At 39.9% G+C, this 23,368-nt stretch overlaps 1 long non-coding RNA gene across 1 annotated transcript in view; it reads left to right on the forward strand.

Annotated features, from left to right (window-relative positions):
• Positions 1-446: 446 nt before the first annotated feature.
• Positions 447-23,368, forward strand: part of LOC134800870 (uncharacterized) — a 28,701-nt gene continuing 5,779 nt past the window's right edge. Inside the window, exon 1 of the long non-coding RNA XR_010145575.1 lies at positions 447-670. This is a non-coding gene — a long non-coding RNA (uncharacterized LOC134800870). The remainder of the gene's footprint in view (positions 671-23,368) is intronic.

Below are 23,368 nucleotides of genomic sequence, written 5' to 3' on the forward strand. Positions count from 1 at the left end.
GCCAAAGACTGATTAATCGGTCACAGACCACAGCGCAACATAGACCTACGTGCATTTGCATAAAGTTCAATTTCAGTTTTGACACTTCGGTGACGTGGCGTCCGCGTGACAGCTTTTGTGTTTGACACGGCGTCGAAAAGGAAATTCGCAACGAGTGGGTAATTTTAAAACATCGAAGATATCGCACTAATTTCCTGATTTTCGCACTTGTATCGCAAATAACCAGTATCGCAAATAATTAGTAGCAGGACTTTATTACACAAAAGAAAATTAAAAAAAAATCAAAATATATTATTTATTTCAAGAGATTAGCATTCCAAGAGAGAGTGTACAGTGATCCCTACACTAGGCTCAGTCTGTAACGTGGGAATCTTAGAGAAATACAGAATATCGATATGTATGTATAAATAAATAAATAAAATAAATAAATAAATATTATAGGGACATTCTTACACAAATTGACTAAGTCCCACGGTAAGCTCAAGAAAGCTTGTGTTGTGGGTACTCAGACAACGATATATATAATATATAAATACTTAAATACATAGAAACAACCATGACTCAGGAACAAATATCTGTATCATCATACAAATAAATGCCCTTACCAGGATTCGAACCCGGGACCATCGGCTTCATAGGCAGGGTCACTACCCACTAGGCCAGACCGGTCGTCGGATGTATGTATGTAAACACTTTATTGTACATAAGACAGGTTAAGATACAATTAAAAGAAAGTATACAATGTACAAAGGCGAACGAATAAGGGATCTCTTCCAGTCAACCTTTGAGCAATTGAGAGTAGACAAATGAAAATGACAGACAAACGAACACATGTACAGAAAAGTAAATTATGGTTCAATTATTACCCAAGTAAATAATTAAAACCTTTAACCTACATTCTAATATAAATACACATATATAATACATATTAATATAAATACATACATAGAAATAAATATATACATAAACATAATTAAATAAAAATACTTAGTACTCAACCAGAACACAAGTCATTGGATAGCAATAGTTTATGCAATTTAATCTTGTGTGATGCTATGCTACCGACTGGGACTGTCTAAGGGATAACGGCAACTTGTTCCACAACTGCACAGCGCGCACTGTGAAGGACCTGGAGTATGACCGAGTCTTGTTACACGGTACAGCGAGAGTCAGGTTCGCACTCCATCTCAAGCGATGACCACTACCATCCGCCAGGTAAGTAAATCTTGATATGTTGAGGCTATTACATATTTTAACAGAATATAATTATTATTAAGGCTACTACATTATCTCTTCTACTTAGGGCGTTCTTGTGTCGACCTGCGTACTTGCAGTGGGTATATTCATGGCGCTTCTGATCAGTCGAGACTAAGTATCTCTTCTACTACATACTACATTTGTACCGCTTCTCTCCTGAATGTAACTTTTGGTGATTGCGCAAGTCTACAGTCTGACGACACATGGAACCGCAAATGCCACATTGTTATGCCTTCGCCTTAGTAGGGTACCTCCAGTGAATGAACACTTAAGCAATTTTCCAATTTTGAAAAATCATTTCTCAGCAATTATTAATTATTGGAATAATTATTTGCTATTTAGTTAATCCTCATTTAATAAGCAAAAAGCAATTTCTGCGATTTTTTATTATTGTCGTAGTTTTTGAGTTATAGAAGAATTTATCAAAACATACCTAAATACCTAATGAATGAACATAAAAACTAATTAATGAACACCGCAAAACCCAGTGAATGAACATTATTTTTATGTATTTAATCGGCACTAAAAATACATTTTTATACAAAAAAAGCGTTTCCTGCTTTAACTGATAAAGCGAAAGCGTTCATATCTTTTTTACCCGTCCATATTGATTTGAAATAGATTAGAACGTAATCAAATTAATTTTATTCACCAATAAGACAGGAATATGTTAAAATAATGAATAATAAAAAGAAAATCAATCTTTGAAACAAGAAACAACATGCAAGTTTTGAAGAAAAAGGGTCTGGCTCAGCAAATAATGCTTAAAATAATAAAAATTGTTCGTCGTTACATTGTTCATACATAGAATTAGTAGAAATCTAATAAATGAACAAGCCAAATTTTTAAAGTCTACTGTATTGTTCATACATAGGCATGAAAAATCTAGTAAATGAACTATAGAAAATTGGTTTGTTCCAATACTGGCTGAAATAATCGGAATCGTTTTCTATGCAGAATCACAAGAAACAAGCTCAAAAAACATTACGTTTACATTTAAATTTGGAAAAAAATGAAATCTTGACGACTCCAGTAAATGAACACACCATTCATTTACTGGTTTCAGAACATTTGATAAGTCAGTAATGGAACTATAAAAAATAAAGACTTAATCGCAGAATAATCCAACAAAATGTACATTTATAGAAGGTTTAACTCTTAATCTACCCAAATAACAATACTTTCTAAAGGTAAACATTAAATAAGCACTTCATATGTTGCTTCAAACTTACACTGTTCTTACTTGGGATCTAATTTTTCCATACAAAACCTCAACACAAGAATCACGTAAACTTCAAACGCCAGTCATATTCCAACTAGTCGAAAATAAATTGATCACGTGTTACAATTGTATAGGAAACAGAGTTTGTAATAAGAAAAAAAATACGACAAGTGGTATAAATGGCTATATTTCTTATTTTAGACAAAAACCGTGATTTTGTTCATTCACTGGGGGGTGTTCATTCACTGGAGGGTTTACCCTATGCATCATCTGGTGTCTTTTTAAATGTGATTTCAATATGTACTTGTATTCGCAATCGCTACATTTAAATTGCTTCGGCCGAGTATGTTTCAGTAGGTGTTTTTGTAAATATGACTTCCGGCTGCATTTGTAATCACAGTGGCTACATTGAAAAGGCTTCTCGCCAGAATGTATCTTTTCATGATTTCGTAAGGCTGAACTATCACTGCACTTGTAATCACAATCACTACATTTGTAAGGTTTTTCTCCAGTGTGTATCCTTTGGTGTTTTTGTAAGGCTGAATTCTGAGTGCTTTTGTAATCACAGTAGCTACATATAAAAGGCTTCTCCCCAGTATGTGTCCTTTCATGATCTCGTAAACTAGAACTACTACCGCACTTGTAGTCGCAATGACTACATTTGTAAGGCTTTTCTCCTGTGTGTATTCTTTGGTGGTTTTGTAAGGTTGATTTTTGACTGAATTTGTTATCACAGTAGCTGCACGTAAAAGACTTCTCGCCAGTATGTGTCCTTTCGTGCTTTCGTAACATAGAACTAATACTACACTTGTAGTCGCAATGACTACATTTGTAAGGCTTTTCTCCAGTGTGTATTCTCTGGTGTCTCCGGTTGTGCGTCTTCTGATGACGTCGCAGGTTTGATTCATCATTGCATTTGAAATCACAGTCGCTACACTTCAAAGGATTTACAACAATGTGTTTTGTTTGGTGTTTGTGTAAATCATTTTTACACGAACTTGTGTAACTACAGTGACTACAATTGAAATTATTCTCTGAAGAGTGAGTCTTTAAATGGGTTTCCAAAGTTTTCTTGGAACTTGTTGTATACTCACATTCAGCACACATGAAATTTGTAACACCGTGTTCGCTCTTCTCGTGTTCCGTTACAAGCGATTCGGTTTGAAACGTAGAACTACAAAAATGACAAGCAAATGGTTTCTGTCCGGTCAATGAGTGGGTGTGTTGAATGTGTTCTCGTAAAACAGACTTGATCCTGAAATGCTTGCCACAGTGTTCGCAGCGGTATGGTTTGCTTCCACTGTGAACAGTCGCGTCGTCGCGGAGGCGCTCGAGCACCACGGAACAAGCCATCGCGAGCTGTTCCCTGGCGCGGGCGGCGCCGCCCTCCGTACACACTGGAACACACATTAACATAACAATTTAAACAGATTATACCCGTACCGCGTATAATTAATTTAACAAACATTTCGACATTGTGCAGGATTATCATGAAAATAAATGTTTGTTATTTATTTTTTAAATATTAACCGAGCTATAACAAACGCACTCCTCAACAATTAAAATTTCCTCGGTTTATATCACGAATATGGTGGTACAAGACCATAATGAATATGGGTCGTGCATGTGTAATGTAGTGTGGCTCGTGTCGTACTATGTGCAGTAGTATCGTGGCGTCGCAGTACTCACCCGACACGCAGTCCTCGTCACGCGCCGCGTCCGACACCTCCGACTTGACTGCCCGCTCCTCCACTACAACAACAACTCTACTTCATGCCGTGTCTTACAATTACAGTACAGTTGTACTTAAAATAAAACAGTATTAAAGACTCGCATTTGCGGTCGTGGATTACCGCGATGGGGTTTGGTATATTTGGCCAAAAAGAATACTTGAATGAATGTATTTTTATGCAGCACACGGTGTAGGAAACATCATGAGGAAACCGGACTATTCCCAATAAGACTCACTTTTCCCTATGGGTTGGAAGGTCAGATGGCAGTCGTTTTCCTAAAAACTAGTGCCTATGCCAATTCTTAGGCTTAGTCGCCAAACGGACCGTAGGCTGAGTATCCATTTTTCGATACAGCAAGTATGGCGACGCGGGTACTTAAGTTGGGGCTCACACTGCACAATGGAATTGGATTTTAAGTAAAAAAAAAAGTCCTATCACAATCTACAGATAGCCAGGACTGGAGGTACAATACCTACAATAATTAAGAGATGTATCTAATATTAACACATAAACATTACAAATTCACATTAGAAGCGCCATGAATATACCTACGATATATGTGATGGGGACTGTACTTATGCGACGTCTCATCACTTGTCTCATCTTCGTTCGTCGATTCTGGCTTGACTAGGAGCTCTGCACCTGAAACAAACATACTATTCATGGTTTGTGTCGACGAGTCAGGGATCTTGCACCCTCGCTCCGGGTCGTGCCTGGTGCAACAGATCTGGTTCAGTGTGGCCACGCTGCCAGCAATATAAAGTTTGAATTTATTTGAAAGCACAGAAGAAAAAATCCCTTCAGATAGAAAGCAGTATGAACCTTATAACTCAGGGGTTCCTAAATTGTGCGCTGCGGCGCCCTGGTACACCGTATAAAGAGGGACGCCATGAGGCAATGTATTATATAGGTATAGCGCTGATTTTAAACTTGAGAGTGAGCCGCAGACAAAATAAGATTGGGAGCCCCTGTTAAAACTGCTTCATGTACACATATACCTACGCGACCCCTACAGGCGCATATATCTATGCAATGCAATATCTGAACAAACAATTTTCACTAGACCTAGTTACTAGTACATGAAGCATGTTGTACTCACCCAACAGCCGGTCACCCTCGTCGCTTGCCCCGTCTCCGGCCGCCATGTTCAACTGGAGCATGTCATCTCGAGGAACCAACACTATTGGGTCATCCTCGTCACTCGCCCCGTCTCTGGCCGCCATGTTGAACCCGAGCATGTCATCTAGAGCAACCAATACTAATTAACCCCATGTTCCGCGACTTCGATCCACACAGGAACCACTCTCTTACTCATTGCAGCACTCACCTGATACAGGCTCACTGGTTCCATCTTCCTCCTGTATTTCAGGATTCTCTGGCTCGACAGCAGATTCTTCCTCTAGGGCAAACAAACAGAACACAAATGACATCACCTTCTTTTTATTTAACATCCATTTGTAGGTATTCTTAAACAGAGATTTTATAAACTACCTTTGATGTTCTCTCCCAGCAGCCGCGCCTGCAGCTCCGCCTGGCTGCGCTGCACTTGCAGCTTGAAGTTGGTCGCGTCTCGCAGGAGGCCCACACACGTAGTGCAGATGCCACACGAGCCCGAGCCGCCCACCACCAGCTGCATGTAAAATAATCAATCACCAACATTTGCTAGTATTCAATTAAAGACCATTATGCTATACTAACACTATTTCTAACAATAACATCCGTCTTTAACTGAACAGAATATTAAGTTTGTGTACGTTTCGCTACACTAACAAGAATGTCGTACTTACATTTATGTCAAAGCACCCTTTGATCATGTCGGCATATATCTCCGTTATGCCGAGATGTGTGTACGGCGTCGTCAGGTCCTTGTCCGGAGCACGCCGCAGGCAGCAGCGACACGCATACATCACTTCCATAACTGCAACTGCTACGCTGAATGTTTGTATGAAATATAAATGTAATTAACAGAAAGTTAAAATTCCAATCACTCTAAAGTGATGCAATCACAAACGAGTTTTATCAAAACTAAATAAAACAAAACAACCGTGCTTTGCTTTCGTTTCGTGGTTGTTTTCGTTAACAGTAACAAGTTAACCTCAAATCCTTAAAATAGTCACATTTGACAGTTCCCACTGCCACAGACAAGTAACTAGTCAATATGTATAATAGTCAATAATCTGTGCGCATAATGGTAGTAACACACTATTACACCGTATTGCGACCTTGATGCTCGGAGTAATTGGTTATATCCTCTAAGCCTTGATGCGTCGCCCCATAAGTGAGAGCGAGGGAGAGATATTTGTTCCTCGCTCTCACTTGTGGTTAAGCCCCCCATTCACACTCCTACCGTGCAGGCCGCCTCGTTGGGTAGGATTGTGTATGGGGGTTGCGACCACAACTCTACCCAACGAGGCGGATTACGAGGCGGCCAACAAGGTAGGAGTGTGAATGGGGGGCTTTGAGGGACGCACCCATAAGTAAGAGGGAGAAAGAGATATCGCTTAGAGATACCTTGGTGCGGTGCGATAGTGTGTAATCCATGTGTAATCACTTTAACATTGATAGAAGGTCTGTAGAGACCATAAAATAAGCGCATCCTTTTCTTATCTGTGTGATAATGTCAAAGTGTTTGAGGTTAGTTTAGTATTTGTTTAACTATATTATTTAGTTCTTTGGAATCGTAGTCAAGTAAATCAATTGTCGTACCACCGCTACGGCTGATGGTATTGTTGCGAGCCCACCCGAGTTGTTTTCGAGTCGTGTTGGTCGTGTGTTCAAAAATAAAGGCATACACAGATAGGTATGTATTTCACATTGTATGTTTTGTATAGCTATAGCAGTAGCTGTTTATTCCATGGTTTATTCTGAATGTAAACCTTTTTTCCTTATACCTAAAGGCCCCAGTACACAGTGGTCAAGGATAGTCCATTACAAGCCATTGTGTACAGGGGGCAATAGTATAGGACAATGGCGGACGGCTCGGCTGGACATCAGTTGTCTATCGTGTCGTGGTGCGCAATCGGGAAGTTGTCGGTTTTTTTGACACTTGAAAGGAACGGTATGGGAGTCGTGGCGTACCGTGGCCTGTGGTGTTCACACCGTCGCCCATGGCAGAGGCGTGGCAGAGGCTTGGCTTGGCCCATGGCAGAGGCGTGGCAGAGGCTTGGCTTGGCCCATCGTCAGCCACTGTGTACTGGGGCCTTAAGAATAAGCTGACGCTATATTGCTGGGACCCAACAGTGATTTCTTAATGCGCCTATTTCGTCGATGTTACGCCGGTTGTTATTTCATAATGTTGTCTTAGAAACCCTACCCACTGCATTTATTTCAGATTATTATTTGCTGTGCAGGGGTACTAACCGAATGGTCTTGCTGATTGATCTTGCATTGCAGGTGTTGCCAGTATCAGTAACTACAGCTATAGTGCACAACATGTCTCTAGAGACAGCACATCTTGAGGAGGCAGAGGCGGTGTGTGTGAAGACGGAGCCCGGAGAGGTGTGTGTGAAGGAGGAGCGGGAGTGCGAGGACAGCAGCGGGCACGGAGTGAGCGCGGCGGCCGCGCGGGGCGGACTGTACACTGACCATGAGGTCAAGGACGAGCTCATGCTGGGTCCCGAGGAATGGCACCGCCCTCAAGTGCTCGCTTTACAAGGTCAATTTATTATTTAATATTAAAATACTATTACTACTTATATATTATATATATATATATATATATATATTATGTATTAGCCTTTTCATCCTGAATTGTGGTAGTTTGTGATTTTATTTTTGCATCAGAGTATCTCCCTCAATTCAGTGTGCCTCTTGGCAAAGTCCTCCTCTAGCTGCTTCCACTGTACTCTATCTTTACTTTATTACTACTATTTAGTAGCAACTTTTACTATGGGACCAACCTCGAAATCGCGAAAAAAAAATTTGACAGTTTCATACATTTTGGCTGGTCCATTTTCTATGGAAGGGTAAATTTTTTTTTCGCTATTTCGGAGTTGGTCCCATAGTAAAAGTTGCTCAGTATAATCCTGAAACCTCCCTGGCAATGGGAATGCACTTATTTTTTAGCCAACCTATATGGGAACCCCGGAATTTCATAACAAAAGTTAAAAGTTAAAAAATCATAATACGAAAACTACGAAAAATCGGCTAACCTACATGGGGTATATTGTGATAGCCCACGATGTGAGGAATCAAAAAAATATTTTTGGACGTCAAGGTTTGGACGCCCCTGCATAGTCACAACAGCTGCAAGCTGGAGTGAATTAAAGACTTGAATAACAATATTCTTACCCCGGAGTTAGACACAATGTTTTCATGACACTTGAAAAAAAAAGAAATTTGAAGCAAAATAATTCTTAAATACGGCGACATTTCAGACATTCGTCTTCCATATTGTCATTTTTTACTAGTTTAGTTAGGCATCGAAGGCACGGGCCCGTCCGCATTCAGCTATGATTGAAAATTGTGTAAAAATATTATAATGGCTATTAAATAAATCAAATTAAATAATTTTAAACATAATCAAAACAATGTAAAGGAGGGTAATGTGTACTACGTAGAAAACAAAATAAAAGCAAGATACTAAACGTTAAAATTAAAACTTAATTAAAAAAAAAACTTAAACTAAACTTATAAGTAAAAAAGTGGCTTCGTGGCACTCAAGAGATCACATGTGTGTCGATTTTGATGACACTTACTTCAGTCGATTTGTCTTGATTGTCCGAATGTTTTGTGTTTTGTGATATTACATATCTAAAGCAGTAAACAGCAGAGAGAAATGGAAGGGTAATGAGGAGGCTTCCACCCAGCAGGGATCAGTGAAATCAAAAGTGCAACCAATCTAACATGAAATAGGATTAAGTAAGAGTTTGAATACACTTCTGAATTGTATATATTAATCTGTAAAGCACTGAGTAAATAAAGCTATAAAAAAAACAACGGGTTGCACTCCGGGAGTGCCGGCAGAAGTGAAAACTCAATGAATGTCTGCAGCACTATGACTGTGAGGTTAAAGCCATCTAGCGTTATTTCGTCGCATTACTTGAAACCCTGACTTGAAAACTGTGAGTACTACAGTTATATTAGTACCAGTTTGAGGGAAACTCACTAGATGGCATTTAAATCAATAAAGAAAAACTCATTGTACGTCTAACTCGTCTTACGGTCACGTGACACCTGTTACGAGTTGAACATTTATTCCCCATCACAAAATGTGCACAGCGCCGCTAAAGAAGTTTTCACAATAAATAATAAAACCAGTAAAGTAAGAAATGTCTTGGCCTCGGCCGACAATTACACGTGAAGCCTCAGCTTTCTTATTTACTGCCTGAGTTGTACATGTATTCTATGTATGTTTCTCCTCGACGAAGCCGGAAAGCGGCAACTTCGTTAAGCGCAGCGGGTCGAGAGCTGGGGCTTTTCGGCCGGAGCCCAGAAAAATCATTATAAGCGCTATAATCCCTTTAAATTGTTATGTTAATGTGTGTTACAGTGTGTTCGGACGGCAGCGCCGCCCGCGCCAGGGAACAGCTCGCGATGGCTTGTTCCGTGGTGCTCGAGCGCCTCCGCGACGACGCGACTGTTCACAAATGTAGCTACTGTGATCGCAAATTCAGTTTCAAATCATTCTTAAAAGCACACCAGAGGATACACACCGGAGAGAAGCCATACACTTGTAGTCATTGCGACTACAAGTTCAGTCTAAATTCAGACTTACGAAGACATGAAATGACACATACTGGCGAGAAGCCTTTTCAGTGTAGCCACTGTGATTACAAATGCAGTCGGAAGTCACACTTACAAAGACATCTGAAGTTACATACTGGAGCGAAGCCATTTCAATGTAGCCACTGTGATTACAAATGCAGCCAAAAGTCACACTTACAAAGTCACCTGAGTATACATACTGGGGCGAAGCCATTTCAGTGTAGCCACTGTGATCACAAATTCAGTCGGAAGTCATACTTACAAAGACACCTGTTGATACATACTGGGGCGAAGCCATTTCAGTGTAGCCACTGTGATTACAAATGCAGGCGGAAGTCATACTTACAAAGACACCTGTTGATACATACTGGGGCGAAGCCATTTCAGTGTAGCCACTGTGATTACAAATGCAGTCAGAAGTCATACTTACAAACACACCTGATGATACATACTGGCGAGAAGCCTTTTCAATGTAGCCACTGTGATTACAAATGCACTACTAAATCAAGAATAAAAATACACCAGGGGATACACACCCGAGAAAAGCCTTTCGTATGTAGGCATTGTGATTACAAATTCAGGGATAAATCCAACCTGCGACGTCACCAGAAGACGCATGGGACGAATCTTAATAAACAATAATAGCGACTACAAGTGCAGCCTGAAACAGCACCTGCGGAGACACCAGATGAGACGCGGAAGAGAACCCTTATTATAGGGATCGTTCGCGGCGGAGGGTATGTCGCCTGTTGTCCTAAATCGGGAAATTTAACCTGACATTGACACATCGCAATAAGCAGGGGGCTCCTGTGCTGCTCCTACTGTACAAACTGCAGTAAAACAATATAATTCGCTGAACACGTATAATTTATAAACTTTTTATCCACTTTTTACAAAAAAATGAGTTAGCGGTGTATAAATTTAAAAAATTATAAAATTCACCAAAAACACTATTTTGATTGTTTGAACTTATTTAAGAGCGCTCTTACAAGAAAAGTCGAAATAATGCAAAATTGATGATACTAGTCGACGAAATTCAGGACTTTGCGCTCATTATTAGAAACAATGAGTACGTGTTCCAGTAAAAGCGTCTTCTTATCTTTATAAATATCGTTGTAAATATTAGAAAAAGGACTTATTAAATTAGTAATGATTTTTTTTCTGATGGTCGTTTCCGAAAAACCCCGTGAAGCACTGAATGGCGAGCTCTTATTTGGAAATGTTGAGAATTTTACTCTGCTAAACCTGGCTATTTTGTATTACTAATACCCTGTACTTTAGGCATATAAAACTATATTTTTCCTACATACCTTTGAGAAAGAGAAAATCAAAGTAAAACGAACTCGATTTTCTCTCCGAAACAAGTGTCAATTCCTACGAAAATCTACTTAATATCGAAGTCATTTTCATACTCAAGCAATCTGCAACGTTTGCTTATACTGTTGGTATACATTAGTGTTTATGAAATTCTACTATAATTTTTTGGCAATTTTTTGAAAACTACTCTATATTACCGATGACGCGCGCTGCGCCAGCTCAGTGCCGCGGCAGAGCTTGTAGAGGCAGGACGTGTGTCGGTCGGCTCCGCACATTTTCAACGGCGACGACGAGGTTTTTTATCATTGTGTGCGGCGGGCGCCGTGTAAAACGCTATACTGTGTGCGTGTAAACCGCAACGAGAGACTTTGATCCTAGCACCGTTTTTATAGTATTATAATTTATAATGGTACAGTTTAATAAACTACCGGACAGGATTAAAAATATTTGAAACGACCTGACATTCTATATGTATTTATTTGACTCAAGATAGTTTGACTCAGGGTCTGATGATGGAGCCGGAAGGTGGTCACCGGTATCAATCAACCATGCAACTAAACCACTTCGTGTTTAGGCTCGTTTTATTCATCTCAACAAGATCTTTGACACAAGATAGTACTCAGGGTCTGATGATGGAGCCGGAAGGTGGTCACCGGTACCAATCAACCATGCAACTAAACCACTTCGTGTTTGGGCTCGTTTGATTCGGCTCAACAAGATCTTTGACTTAAGATAGTACTCAGGGTCTGATGATGGAGCCGGAAGGTGGTCACCAGTACCAATCAACAATGCAACTAAACCACTTCGTGTTTAGGCTCGTTTTATTCGTCTCAACAAGATCTTTGACACAAGATAGTACTCAAGGTCTGATGTTGGAGCCGGAAGGTGGTCACCGGTACCAATCAACCATGCAACTAAACCACTTCGTGTTTGGGCTCGTTTGATTCGTCTCAACAAGATCTTTGGCACAAGATAATACTCAGGGTCTGATGATGGAGCCGGAAGGTGGTCACCGGTACCAATCAACCATGCAACTAAACCACTTCGTGTTTAGGCTCGTTTGATTCGTCTCAACAAGATCTTTGACACAAGATAGTACTCAGGGTCTGATGATGGAGCCGGCAGGTGGTCACCGGTACCAATCAACCATGCCACTAAACCATTTCGTGTTTAGGCTCGTTTTATTCGTTTCTATAAGATCTTTGACACAAGATAGTACTCAGGGTCTGATGTTGGAGCCGGAAGGTGGTCACGGGTACCAATCAACCATGCAACTAAACTACTTCGTGTTTAGGCTCGTTTGATTCGTCTCAACAAGATCTTTGACACAAGTTAGTACTCAGGGTCTGATGATGGAGCTGGACTGTGGCCACGGGTACCAGTCTACCATGTAACTGAACCACTTCGTGTTTGGGCTCGTTTGATTTGTCGCAACAAGATCTTTGACACAAGGTAGTACTGAGGGTCTGATGATGGATCCGGAAGGTGGTCACCGGTACCAATCAACCATGCAACTAAACCACTTCGTGTTTGGCTTCGATTCGTCGCAACAAGATCTTTGACACAAGTTAGTACTCAGGGTCTGATGATGGAGCTGGACTGTGGCCACGGGTACCAGTCTACCATGTAACTGAACCACTTCGTGTTTGGGCTCGTTTGATTCGTCGCAATAAGATGTTTGACACAAGATACTACTCAGGGTCTGATGATGGAGCTGATGATGATAGACAGGTACCCGTCGCCACCTTCGCGCTCCATCATCAGACCCTGCTAGTAGCATTTTCGTTGGGGCCCACGGTGCCAACGGTAGGGAAAACGTTGGGATGAGGTTCGTTCCGTAGCCAACATTAATTTTGTATTGGCCCACCATCGCATTTACCAACATTCGCTGTGGCACAGATGCCCAACAATGGGCCTTTGTGTATTTTGGTACCGTTGGCTAAACAACGATAATATTCGTTGGCCCAATGATGACATATATCGCATTTACCAACATTGGCAGTGGCAGTGATGCCCAACAATGGGCCTTTGTGTATTTTGCTACCGTTCGCTAAATAACGATAACATTCGTTGGCTCAATGGTGACGAATACCGCATTTACCAACATTGGCTGTGGCACGGATGCCCAACAATGGGCCTTTGTGTATTTTGGTAACGTTGGCTAGTCAAGGATATCATCCGATCGCCCAATGATGACAAATATCGCATTTACCAACATTGGCTGTGGCACTGATACCCAACAATGGGCCTTTGTTTATTTTGGTAACATTGGCTAATCGACGATATCATCCGATGGCCCAATGACGACAAATATCGCATTTACCAACATTGGCTGTAGCATTGATGCCCAACAATGGGCCTTTGTGTATTTTGGTAACGTTGGCTAATCAACGATATCATCCGATGGCCCAATGATGACAAAAATCGCATTTACCAACATTGGCTGTGGCACTGATGACCAACAATGGGCCTTTGTTTATTTTGGTAACGTTGGCTAATCAACGATATCATCCGATGGCCCAATGACGACAAATATCACATTTACCAACATTGACTGTGGCACTGATGCCCAACAATGGGCCTTTGTTTATTTTGGTAACGTTGGCTAATCAACGATATCATACGATGGCGCAATGACGACTAATATCGCATTTACCAACATTGAATCCTACACCAGAGCAAGTGACGCCGCAACAGAAAACTGCGTCACGAAAATGATTTTTTAGTATTTAAGTTTTTTATTATTGTATATATATGTTAGTTTGTAAGGTATGTATCTATGGGCCTTAGTAGCCTGAAAATAAATGCTTTGATTGATTGATTTGATTGATTGATTGGCTGTAGCATTGAGGCCCAACAATGGGCCTTTGTGTATTTTGCTACCGTTCGCTAAACAACGATATCATCTGATGGCCCAATGATGACAAATATCGTATTTACCAACATTGGCTGTGGCACTGACGCTTAACAATGGGCCTTTGTGTATTTTGGTACCGGTGGCTAAACAACGATAACATTCGTTGGCCCAGTGAGCACAAATATCGCATTTACCAACATTGGCTGTGGTACTGATGCCCAACAATACCAGTTGAGTTTGCTTGTGGCGTCACTAGATGGCGTTACTGTCTCCAAACATCGAAGTTATAGTTATTTTCTCGATTATTCCGGATATAATCATAATATTTTTTAAAAGTAACTTATAAATCTAATAGCTATAACTATAAAATTTATACATAAATTTAAAAAAATTGTATTTTACCAACATTTTCTCAATTTAAATCTCAAAAAACATAAACCTCGCTTACGAAGTTTCGAAGTGCGGTTAGTATATATACAAATTAGAGTGTATAGTAAGTGTACTTGCTTCGGCAGTACATATACTAAAATTGGAACGATACAGAGAAGATTAACAACAACTGCTGCCTGGCCCTAGGGCCTTCATGTGGATACAACCAATGCCAAATTATAAATTACACAACTATTTACCTACGGTAGTATTGTAAGAATCCTACACAAGGCCCAACGTTAAAGTTACAATGTTGGCCCTTTGTGGGACAAGCTGTGTTGGGCCTTCAACCTGGTGCACGACTACCTACCGACCTACCTGACTTGCCGTTGGGTAATTGTTGAATTTGCAAACAGAAGCACAACGAAAAAATTGCCCTTTTTTATTTTTATGCAGTTGGCCCTACAGCAAGCCATACGGCCAAATGTAACAATTAACCAACCATCAAACAAATGTGTATAGGCCCAACCACGGCCCAACCAAAACCACCACCGTTGAATAATTGTATGATTTATTTAAATAGGCCCAACGAAAAAATTACTCTAATGGCCCTCTGTTGGGAATCTTCGGGAGGGCCTTTGACGAGGGCCCTCCAGCAAATCGTACGGCCAAATGTAACAATTAACCAACCATCAAACAAATGTGTATAGGCCCAACCACGGCCCAACCAAAACCACCACCGTTGAATAATTGTATGATTTATTTATATAGGCCCAACGAAAAAAATACTCTTATGGCCCTCTGTTGGGAACCTTCGGGAGGGCCTTTGTCGAGGGCCCTCCAGCAAATCGTACGGCCAAATATAACGGTTGCTCAACTAATACGTAAACAAAGGCCCAACAAAATCCCTACAAGAAAATGCTATTAGGGTGAGTACTACCTTGTGTCAAAGATCTTGTTGAGATGAATAAAACGTGCCTAAACACGAAATGGTTTAGTTGCATGGTTGATTGGTACCGGTGACCACCTTCCGGCTCCAACATCAGACCTTGAGTACTATCTTGTGTCAAAGATCTTGTTGAAACGAATAAAACGAGCCTAAACACGAAGTGGTTTAGTTGCATGGTTGATTGGTACCGGTGACCACCTTCCAGCTCCATCATCAGACTCTGAGTATCACCTAGTGTCAAAGATCTTGTTGAGACGAATCAAACGATCCTAAACACGATGTGGTTTAGTTGCATGGTTGATTGGTAATGGTACCTTCCAGCTCCATCATCAGACCCTGAGTACTGTCTTGTGTCAAAGATCTTGTTGAGACGAATCAAACGAGCCCAAACACGAAGTTGTTTAGTTACATGATAGACTGGTACCCGTGGCCACCTTCCAGCTCCATCATCAGACCCTGTGTATCTTCAGTGTCAAAGATCTTGTTGAGACGAATCAAACGAGCCTAATCATGTTACTACATGGTTGATTGGTATCCGTGACCACCTTAATCATCATCAGATCCTCAGTACCAGTTCGTTTTTAAACCCTCGTTGATACAAACTTTACAACCTATAGGTACCAAATGCAATGACGAAACATGTAAATAAGCGAGTAGGTAAGTACCTATAATTTCTTTCGAGTAATATACCTTCATAAGTACAAGTATGGGGCTATTCATAAATTACGTCGTTTCAAATGGGAGGAGTGGGGGGGGGGGGGGGGTATGATGGTAACATGACGTAGGAGGAAACAGATTCATCCGAAGCTTGATTTTTGGATGATTTGAGGGGTGGGGGGGGGGGTCAAAAATCGTCAAAAATAGATGACGTAATTTATGAACAGCCCCTATGTACATTTGCACTGCATTTAGTATTTTCGTACTTACCAAATAACAGTTTTAGAACTTTAAAAGTTAAGTACAGTTAGTGTTGTTATGGTTGATTTCAATATGCTTCGCGAAGGATCAAGAATGTTTAATCCATCATTGTAGTGCGAGTGTGGTAGAAGGGATCGGCGTACTGAGCTCGCACGGCCTGCCGCAGCGCGTAAAATACCTAAACTCGCTCAACGACGAAATGTAATAGCGCTCTTAAAAACACAGAATTTATTGTCCGTTTTCCGCATAAGGGGTAAACAAGAAATAAAAAAAGGAACCGGCCGAAAATTTAGCTGTAAGAATAAAATGTATTCATGTGGCGAATAGAATGGACGATGATGGTTGAAACGTTGGGTGATTGATACCTAAATTTTAAACCGGATATTTATACCGCCCGTCAAATGAGGCTATTTGAATTTTGAAGTTTTGTATTATGCGGATAACAGATATTCAACAAATGATAAATGGCAAAACAAAAATACGGCACAAAACACACAACAAATAATTAGCAGGTTATAAAAAAATTGGGATTGGAAAAACTATCGCTAAAATTAAGATATTGCAGTCTTGAATTTCAGTTAGGAAAGGGGACAAACGTGGAAGCACACGCAAGGGTGCCGGCAGCTGGATCCAAATCCAGTTGCATGTAGCATGGATGGCGCACAAGTTGGTGTCCTCAAACAGGCCTGACGAGGCAAACCTCACTCGCCTCCTGGAGAGCGCTGATGGCAGGCAGTAGACGGGGCGGTAACGATGGGGCCACCTCACTTCATCAGTGCCCGGCGCCGATCCACGCACGGCCTTGGTGGCCAACTGTCTACGAGGAGCGTCTCCTCCCTGACGCCGATTCACGCACGGCTTGGCTGGCCAACTTTTTACGAGGAGCCTTTCCGCCCGTGGATTTACGCGCACTTTAAAAACTTCGGGTTAGATATCAAACTGGTTATATATCAAATCTGGTTAAAAACAACCCGGGAGCACAAACCACTTTTTCACACAAAATTCACAAGCGATCTGCCAAAAAACAAATTCAATCTTTTTCTTTCTCGAACATTCCATCAAAATTTAAATTCAAAATAATCGCAAATATGCATTTTATTTTTTTACAAACGGCCAGTAGCGTTTCGCTACAAAACATAATGTACTTGTACAAATGTAATCACTTAATATTAAAATACAGTGGTGAAGTATATTATATTAGTGTCGATCCGCTAGTTAGTGCAGTGAGTGAGCGCTGGGGGCGAAGTGGTCAGGGCTAGGCTTGTGCCTGCTCGGTCACTACAGAGAGCGCTCCGCTCTCGGTCAATCGGTCAAACGAACTAGTTCGGTCTTTTAGTTCCTTTAGTTCAGTTCGGTCGTTGAGAGCCGGGAATGAATAGGAGTCGATTTTTCATCGGTTTCTTTCCAATCTTTGGTAACTGAATACAATTTAACTTGTACGATACGATATGTCGATATTAAAAATTAAAACACCTTAACATAATTAAAAAATATCAAATATGTCAAAATATATTTGATTTTCCTTCATATTTTACGGGCTTAGGAGTGTCACGTCGTTCTTTTATCTCGTTCACACCCGTGCCAGCGACATTGACAACCGTTTCGTTCCGTCCATTTTAGGTTTCACTCAGTCAAGCGCTCTCGAATCCCACTGAACTAAAGGACCTAAAGACCGACCCCTCGTCTCCCACGACTCATATATGAGTCGCAACGTTTATGGTGACGTCACATCGTGGGAATCGAGAGGGAGCGTGCAAAAAGATTTAGTTCCTTTCGGTCCTTGATGGGATTTCATTCTTAATAGTTCTTAGTTCAGGACCGACTCGAGCCTAGTCAGGGCTGAAATTGCGAAAATCGAATTACGCAAATTGCGGGCATCTTTCTCTGTCCCTCTAATTACGCCTTAATTGAAGGAAAAGAGAAAGATACCCGCAATCTGCGGAGTTCGATGTTCGCGGTAGGCCCTCTGATATGTGGCTTCCAAGTCGGGGGTCGTGGGCTCAAACTCCAGACACGAAGTACCACCGACTTTCTTGAGACTTATGTACAGTCGCCATCAAATATATCGGAGCGGCCAACGTGCTCACAAATATCTGAACACGCCTCTATTGTCAAGGTGTTAGACCGTGTGTTCAGATATTTTTGAGGACCCCGACAGATCCGATATATCTGATGGCGACTGTATATCCCCTGATACTTGCCAGTTCCTTTGTAGTTTGCTTGCTGGAGGTAAATATCTCAAATGAACCTGCATATTAAAGTTATTGCGAGGGCTGTCATGAGAACAATACCCTAACGGGTAAGTAATAGAACGTATACAAACCTATAATATATTGCTCAGAATATATAAATTCAATTAGTATAATTTATAATGGCATAACGTGCAATAAGTATAACGTGCGATACGTATAACAATGAATTCTATAATTTTATAATGTATAATGATCTTTACATATAATATCGTTTATGATAAGTATAAAAAGATATAACGTTGAAATAATATAATGTACAAAACAAATACAATGCAATAAACCTAACCTGTTATTTTTGTGGCGGGTAATAGCTCTAACCTAACCTAATACTTTTCTGGTAGCAGTTTCTTTCTCTGAGGGGTCACAGTTCTAACCTAACCTACTTTTCTGGTAGCAGTTTCTTTCTCTGAGGGGTCACAGTTCTAACCTAACCTACTTTTCTGGTAGCAGTTTTTTCTGTGGGGGGTCACAGTTCTAACCTAACCTAACCTATTTTTATGGTAGTAGTTTCATTTTCTGTGGGGTCACAGTTCTAACCTAACCTACTTTTCTGGTAGCAGTTTCTTTTCCTGAGGGTCACAGTTCTAACCTAACCTAACCTACTTTTCTGGTAGCAGTTTCTTTTTCTGGGGAGTCACAGTTCTAACCTAACCTACTTTTCTGGTAGCAGTTTCTTTCTCTGAGGGGTCACAGTTCTAACCTAACCTGACCTACTTTTCTGGTAGCAGTTTCTTTTTCTGGGGAGTCACAGTTCTAACCTAACCAAACCTACTTTTCTGGTAGCAGTTTCTTTCTCTGAGGTGTCACAGTTCTAAACTAACCTAACCTACTTTTCTGGTAGCAGTTTCTTTTTCTGGGGAGTCACGGTTCTAACCTAACCTAACCTACTTTTCTGGTAGACGATTTTTTCTGGGGAGTCAAAGTTCTAACCTAACCTACTTTTCTGACAGTAACTAGTTTCGATGACCTATGAAATACTGAGCTATCCAAATAATTTTACTGGTGTTTTGTTCAGATACTTATATGAGATGATATTCATTATTTTAATTGATATGCATAATGAATGTTATATTAAATGTAATTAGTTTGGGTGCGTATCGATGGCTATAAACATTTTTATTATAATATCAGTTGCAATAACGCTTATTTAGTATAATTATTAAATGATATAACAACACTTAATATATTTTCATATGATATATATTATCATATTATATAAAGATTAATTGATCTAATAACATTTAGCATAACATTCTTGAAGTATAATGCATATTTCCTATACTGAATTTATGATATAAAGTTATTTCATCTAAAGTAGAATTGTTGATATAATGTGTTAGATAAATAATGCCACATTTTACTATTACACACTACAAAAACGATACTCTTTCTACGTATAACGAACTGTTATTTATAACTAGGTAGGTATAGGTAAGGTTAAGAACTACGACCCGTACACAAAACCAACCGCTACCAGAATAGTAGGTTAGGTTAGGTTAAGAACTGCGACCCCTACACAAAACGTACCGCTACCAGAAAAGTAGGTTAGGTTAGGTTAGAATTGGGTCCATTACACAAAACAAACCACTACCTAATCTGCGTTAAACATTTACATACTTATGTCGTCATAAAAATACCTATATTATACCGAATAATGCTTATATAATAATACTTGTATAATAAATGAGCATTATATCACATGATCGTTATAATAAATGAGTGTTATATCAAAAGATAATTATACAAAATGATATGAAACATTTTAATAATATACCAAATGCATATTATACAAAATGAGTTATTATATTTTCTGAAATGTTGTTATATCTACAGAAAATATATTAATTATTTTTATATCGATCATTACACACCCAATTAGTTTATTTGTATGTTATACCAAACAGCGGTATCATTTGATATTTACCAGTCGCTTTTCGGTGAAGGAAAACATCGTGAGGAAACCGGACTAATCCCAATAAGGCCTAGTTTACCCTCTGGGTTGGAAGGTCAGATGGCAATCGCTTTCTTAAAAACTAGTGCCTACGCCAAATCTTGGGGTTAGTTGCCAAGCGGACCCCAGGCTCCCACGAGCCGTGGCCGTGGCAAAATGCCGGGACAACGCGAGGAAGAAGAAGACCAAACAGCGGTATGTATATTGAATGTTATATTATTTTTATGTTATTTAGTGCATTATACATACGATTAGTATACGTTTTGAACGTTTGTAAACTGAAATTATACCAAAAGTTCGTATTCATTATGATACGCACCCAGCCCTAACCCTCTTATGCAGTGAGATCTACATCTCTCCCGCTCTTGCTATACAGTGTGTTTTTTTTAAGTGGGACAGTATGGGGAAATCCTAAAGTATAAGAGATACAGGGAAACTGTCTTAGGAAACATTAGGTACTTTTTTGTGAAAAAAAAATTGGTATAGTCAAAATTTTGGTCAAGTGTGAGTTGTCCCTAAAAATGATTAATTTTGATGAAATTTTTTTTTGACGCACATCTACTCAGTTTCATGAGGGGATCATTTTATTGTATGGGAAGAAAAAAATCGGGACAGCAGAAGTTAGGTAAATTTAATAAAATAATTTTACATTAAAGTAAATGTTCAAAGTGGCCTCCCTCTTGTCGAATGCAGGCACGAGCGCGTTTCAGAACACCTCTGGTAGCTTTAGACAAGGCGTTGTGATGTATGTTGTTCAAATGATAATGCACTGCGTCTTTTAACTCTTGTACCGAGTTGTAAGTATCTGCATAAATTCGACCTTTAAGGTACCCCCAAATGAAAAAATCCAACGGTGTTAAATCGGGTGAACGTGGTGGCCATTTAATAGGGCCATTTGTGCCCATCCAGCGATCAAGAAAATGTTCATTTAAAAACTGTTTCGTAGCGATACTATTGTGGGCAGGGGCGCCGTCTTGTTGGTAGATGATATTATTCAAATTATTTAATGGAATTGCCATATCTACTAAATCCACAGCCATGTTTAATATTTCCTGATATTTTTGACTATTCAATGTTCCATGGTAAATTTTAATGGCAAAGATTTTATTATCTAATATTGCACACCAACAATTAAAGGAAAAGCGGACCTGGTTATGGGTTGCCGTAGTTCGGAAGGGGTTTGTACGTGCCCAAAAATGATTATTTTTTCTATTGTACATGCCATTGTTTGAAAAATTGCATTCATCTGTCCAAATAATCCGGCTTGGAAAAGACGGGTTTCTAATCGAGCATGCTACAAACCACTGGCAAAATGCTAATCTCCGGTCAGTGTCTCCTGGAAGCAATGCTTGTACAAGATGACCTTCTATGTAACACTTGTACTTGTAAGCCTTCAATACCTTTCGTACTGTAGATTTATGCACACCGATAGTGTTAGCAGCTTCCCTCAATGAGGCTTTTGGGTAGGCTTCAAAATATCCTAAGATTGCGATAGTTGTAAATTCATTTATTACTGTGGCTCGTCTCTTCCGTTTTAATTTAAAACAGCCTCCCTTTCTTAAATTTTTCACCAGTTTGTCAAAAATTTTGCGGTCCGGTTGATCGCGGTCCGGATAACGTTCCCGATACCACTGTAACGCATTCACAGAGCTACGATAATTTACAAAATACGCTTCAATTAAATCTATTTTATGCGAGTTTGGTAATTCCATGACGAAAACTTAACATAATGTTAACTTTAAACAATGAAATATCAAGTAAAATACTGTTTGTTTCAAGAAGTTCCAAATTTCGGTTTCTTTCCAATCTTTGGTATAACTGAATACAATTTAACTTGTACGATACGATATGTCGATATTAAAAATTAAAACACCTTAACATAATTAAAAAATATCAAATATGTCAAAATATATTTGATTTTCCTTCATATTTTACGGGCTTAGGAGTGTCACGTCGTTCTTTCATCTCGTTCACACTCGTGCCAGCGACATTGACAACCGTTTCGTTCCGTCCATTTTAGGTTTCACTCAGTCAAGCGCTCTCGAATCACACTGAACTAAAGGACCTAAAGACCGATTAAGAGCGTGCAAAAAGATTTAGTTCCTTTCGGTCCTTGATGGGATTTCATTCTTAATAGTTCTTAGTTCAGGACCGACTCCAGCCTAGTCAGGGCTGAAATTGCGAAAATCGAAGTTCGCAAATTGCGGGCATCTTTCTCTGTCCCTCTAATTACGCCTTAATTGAAGGAAAAGAGAAAGATACCTGCAATCTGCGGAGTTCGATGTTCGCGGTAGGCCCTCTGATATGTGGCTTCCAAGTCGGGGGTCGTGGGCTCAAACTCCAGACACGAAGTACCACCGACTTTCTTGAGACTTATGTACAGTCGCCATCAAATATATCGGAGCGGCCAACGTGCTCACAAATATCTGAACACGCCTCTATTGTCAAGGTGTTAGACCGTGTGTTCAGATATTTTTGAGCACCCCGACAGATCCGATATATCTGATGGCGACTGTATATCCCCTGATACTTGCCAGTTCCTTTGTAGTTTGCTTGCTGGAGGTAAATATCTCAAATGAACCTGCATATTAAAGTTATTGCGAGGGCTGTCATGAGAACAATACCCTAACGGGTAAGTAATAGAACGTATACAAACCTATAATATATTGCTCAGAATATATAAATTCAATTAGTATAATTTATAATGGCATAACGTGCAATAAGTATAACGTGCGATACGTATAACAATGAATTCTATAATTTTATAATGTATAATGATCTTTACATATAATATCGTTTATGATAAGTATAAAAAGATATAACGTTGAAATAATATA

Source organism: Cydia splendana, chromosome 20 (assembly GCF_910591565.1).
Source record: "Cydia splendana chromosome 20, ilCydSple1.2, whole genome shotgun sequence".
NCBI lineage: Eukaryota > Metazoa > Arthropoda > Insecta > Lepidoptera > Tortricidae > Cydia > Cydia splendana.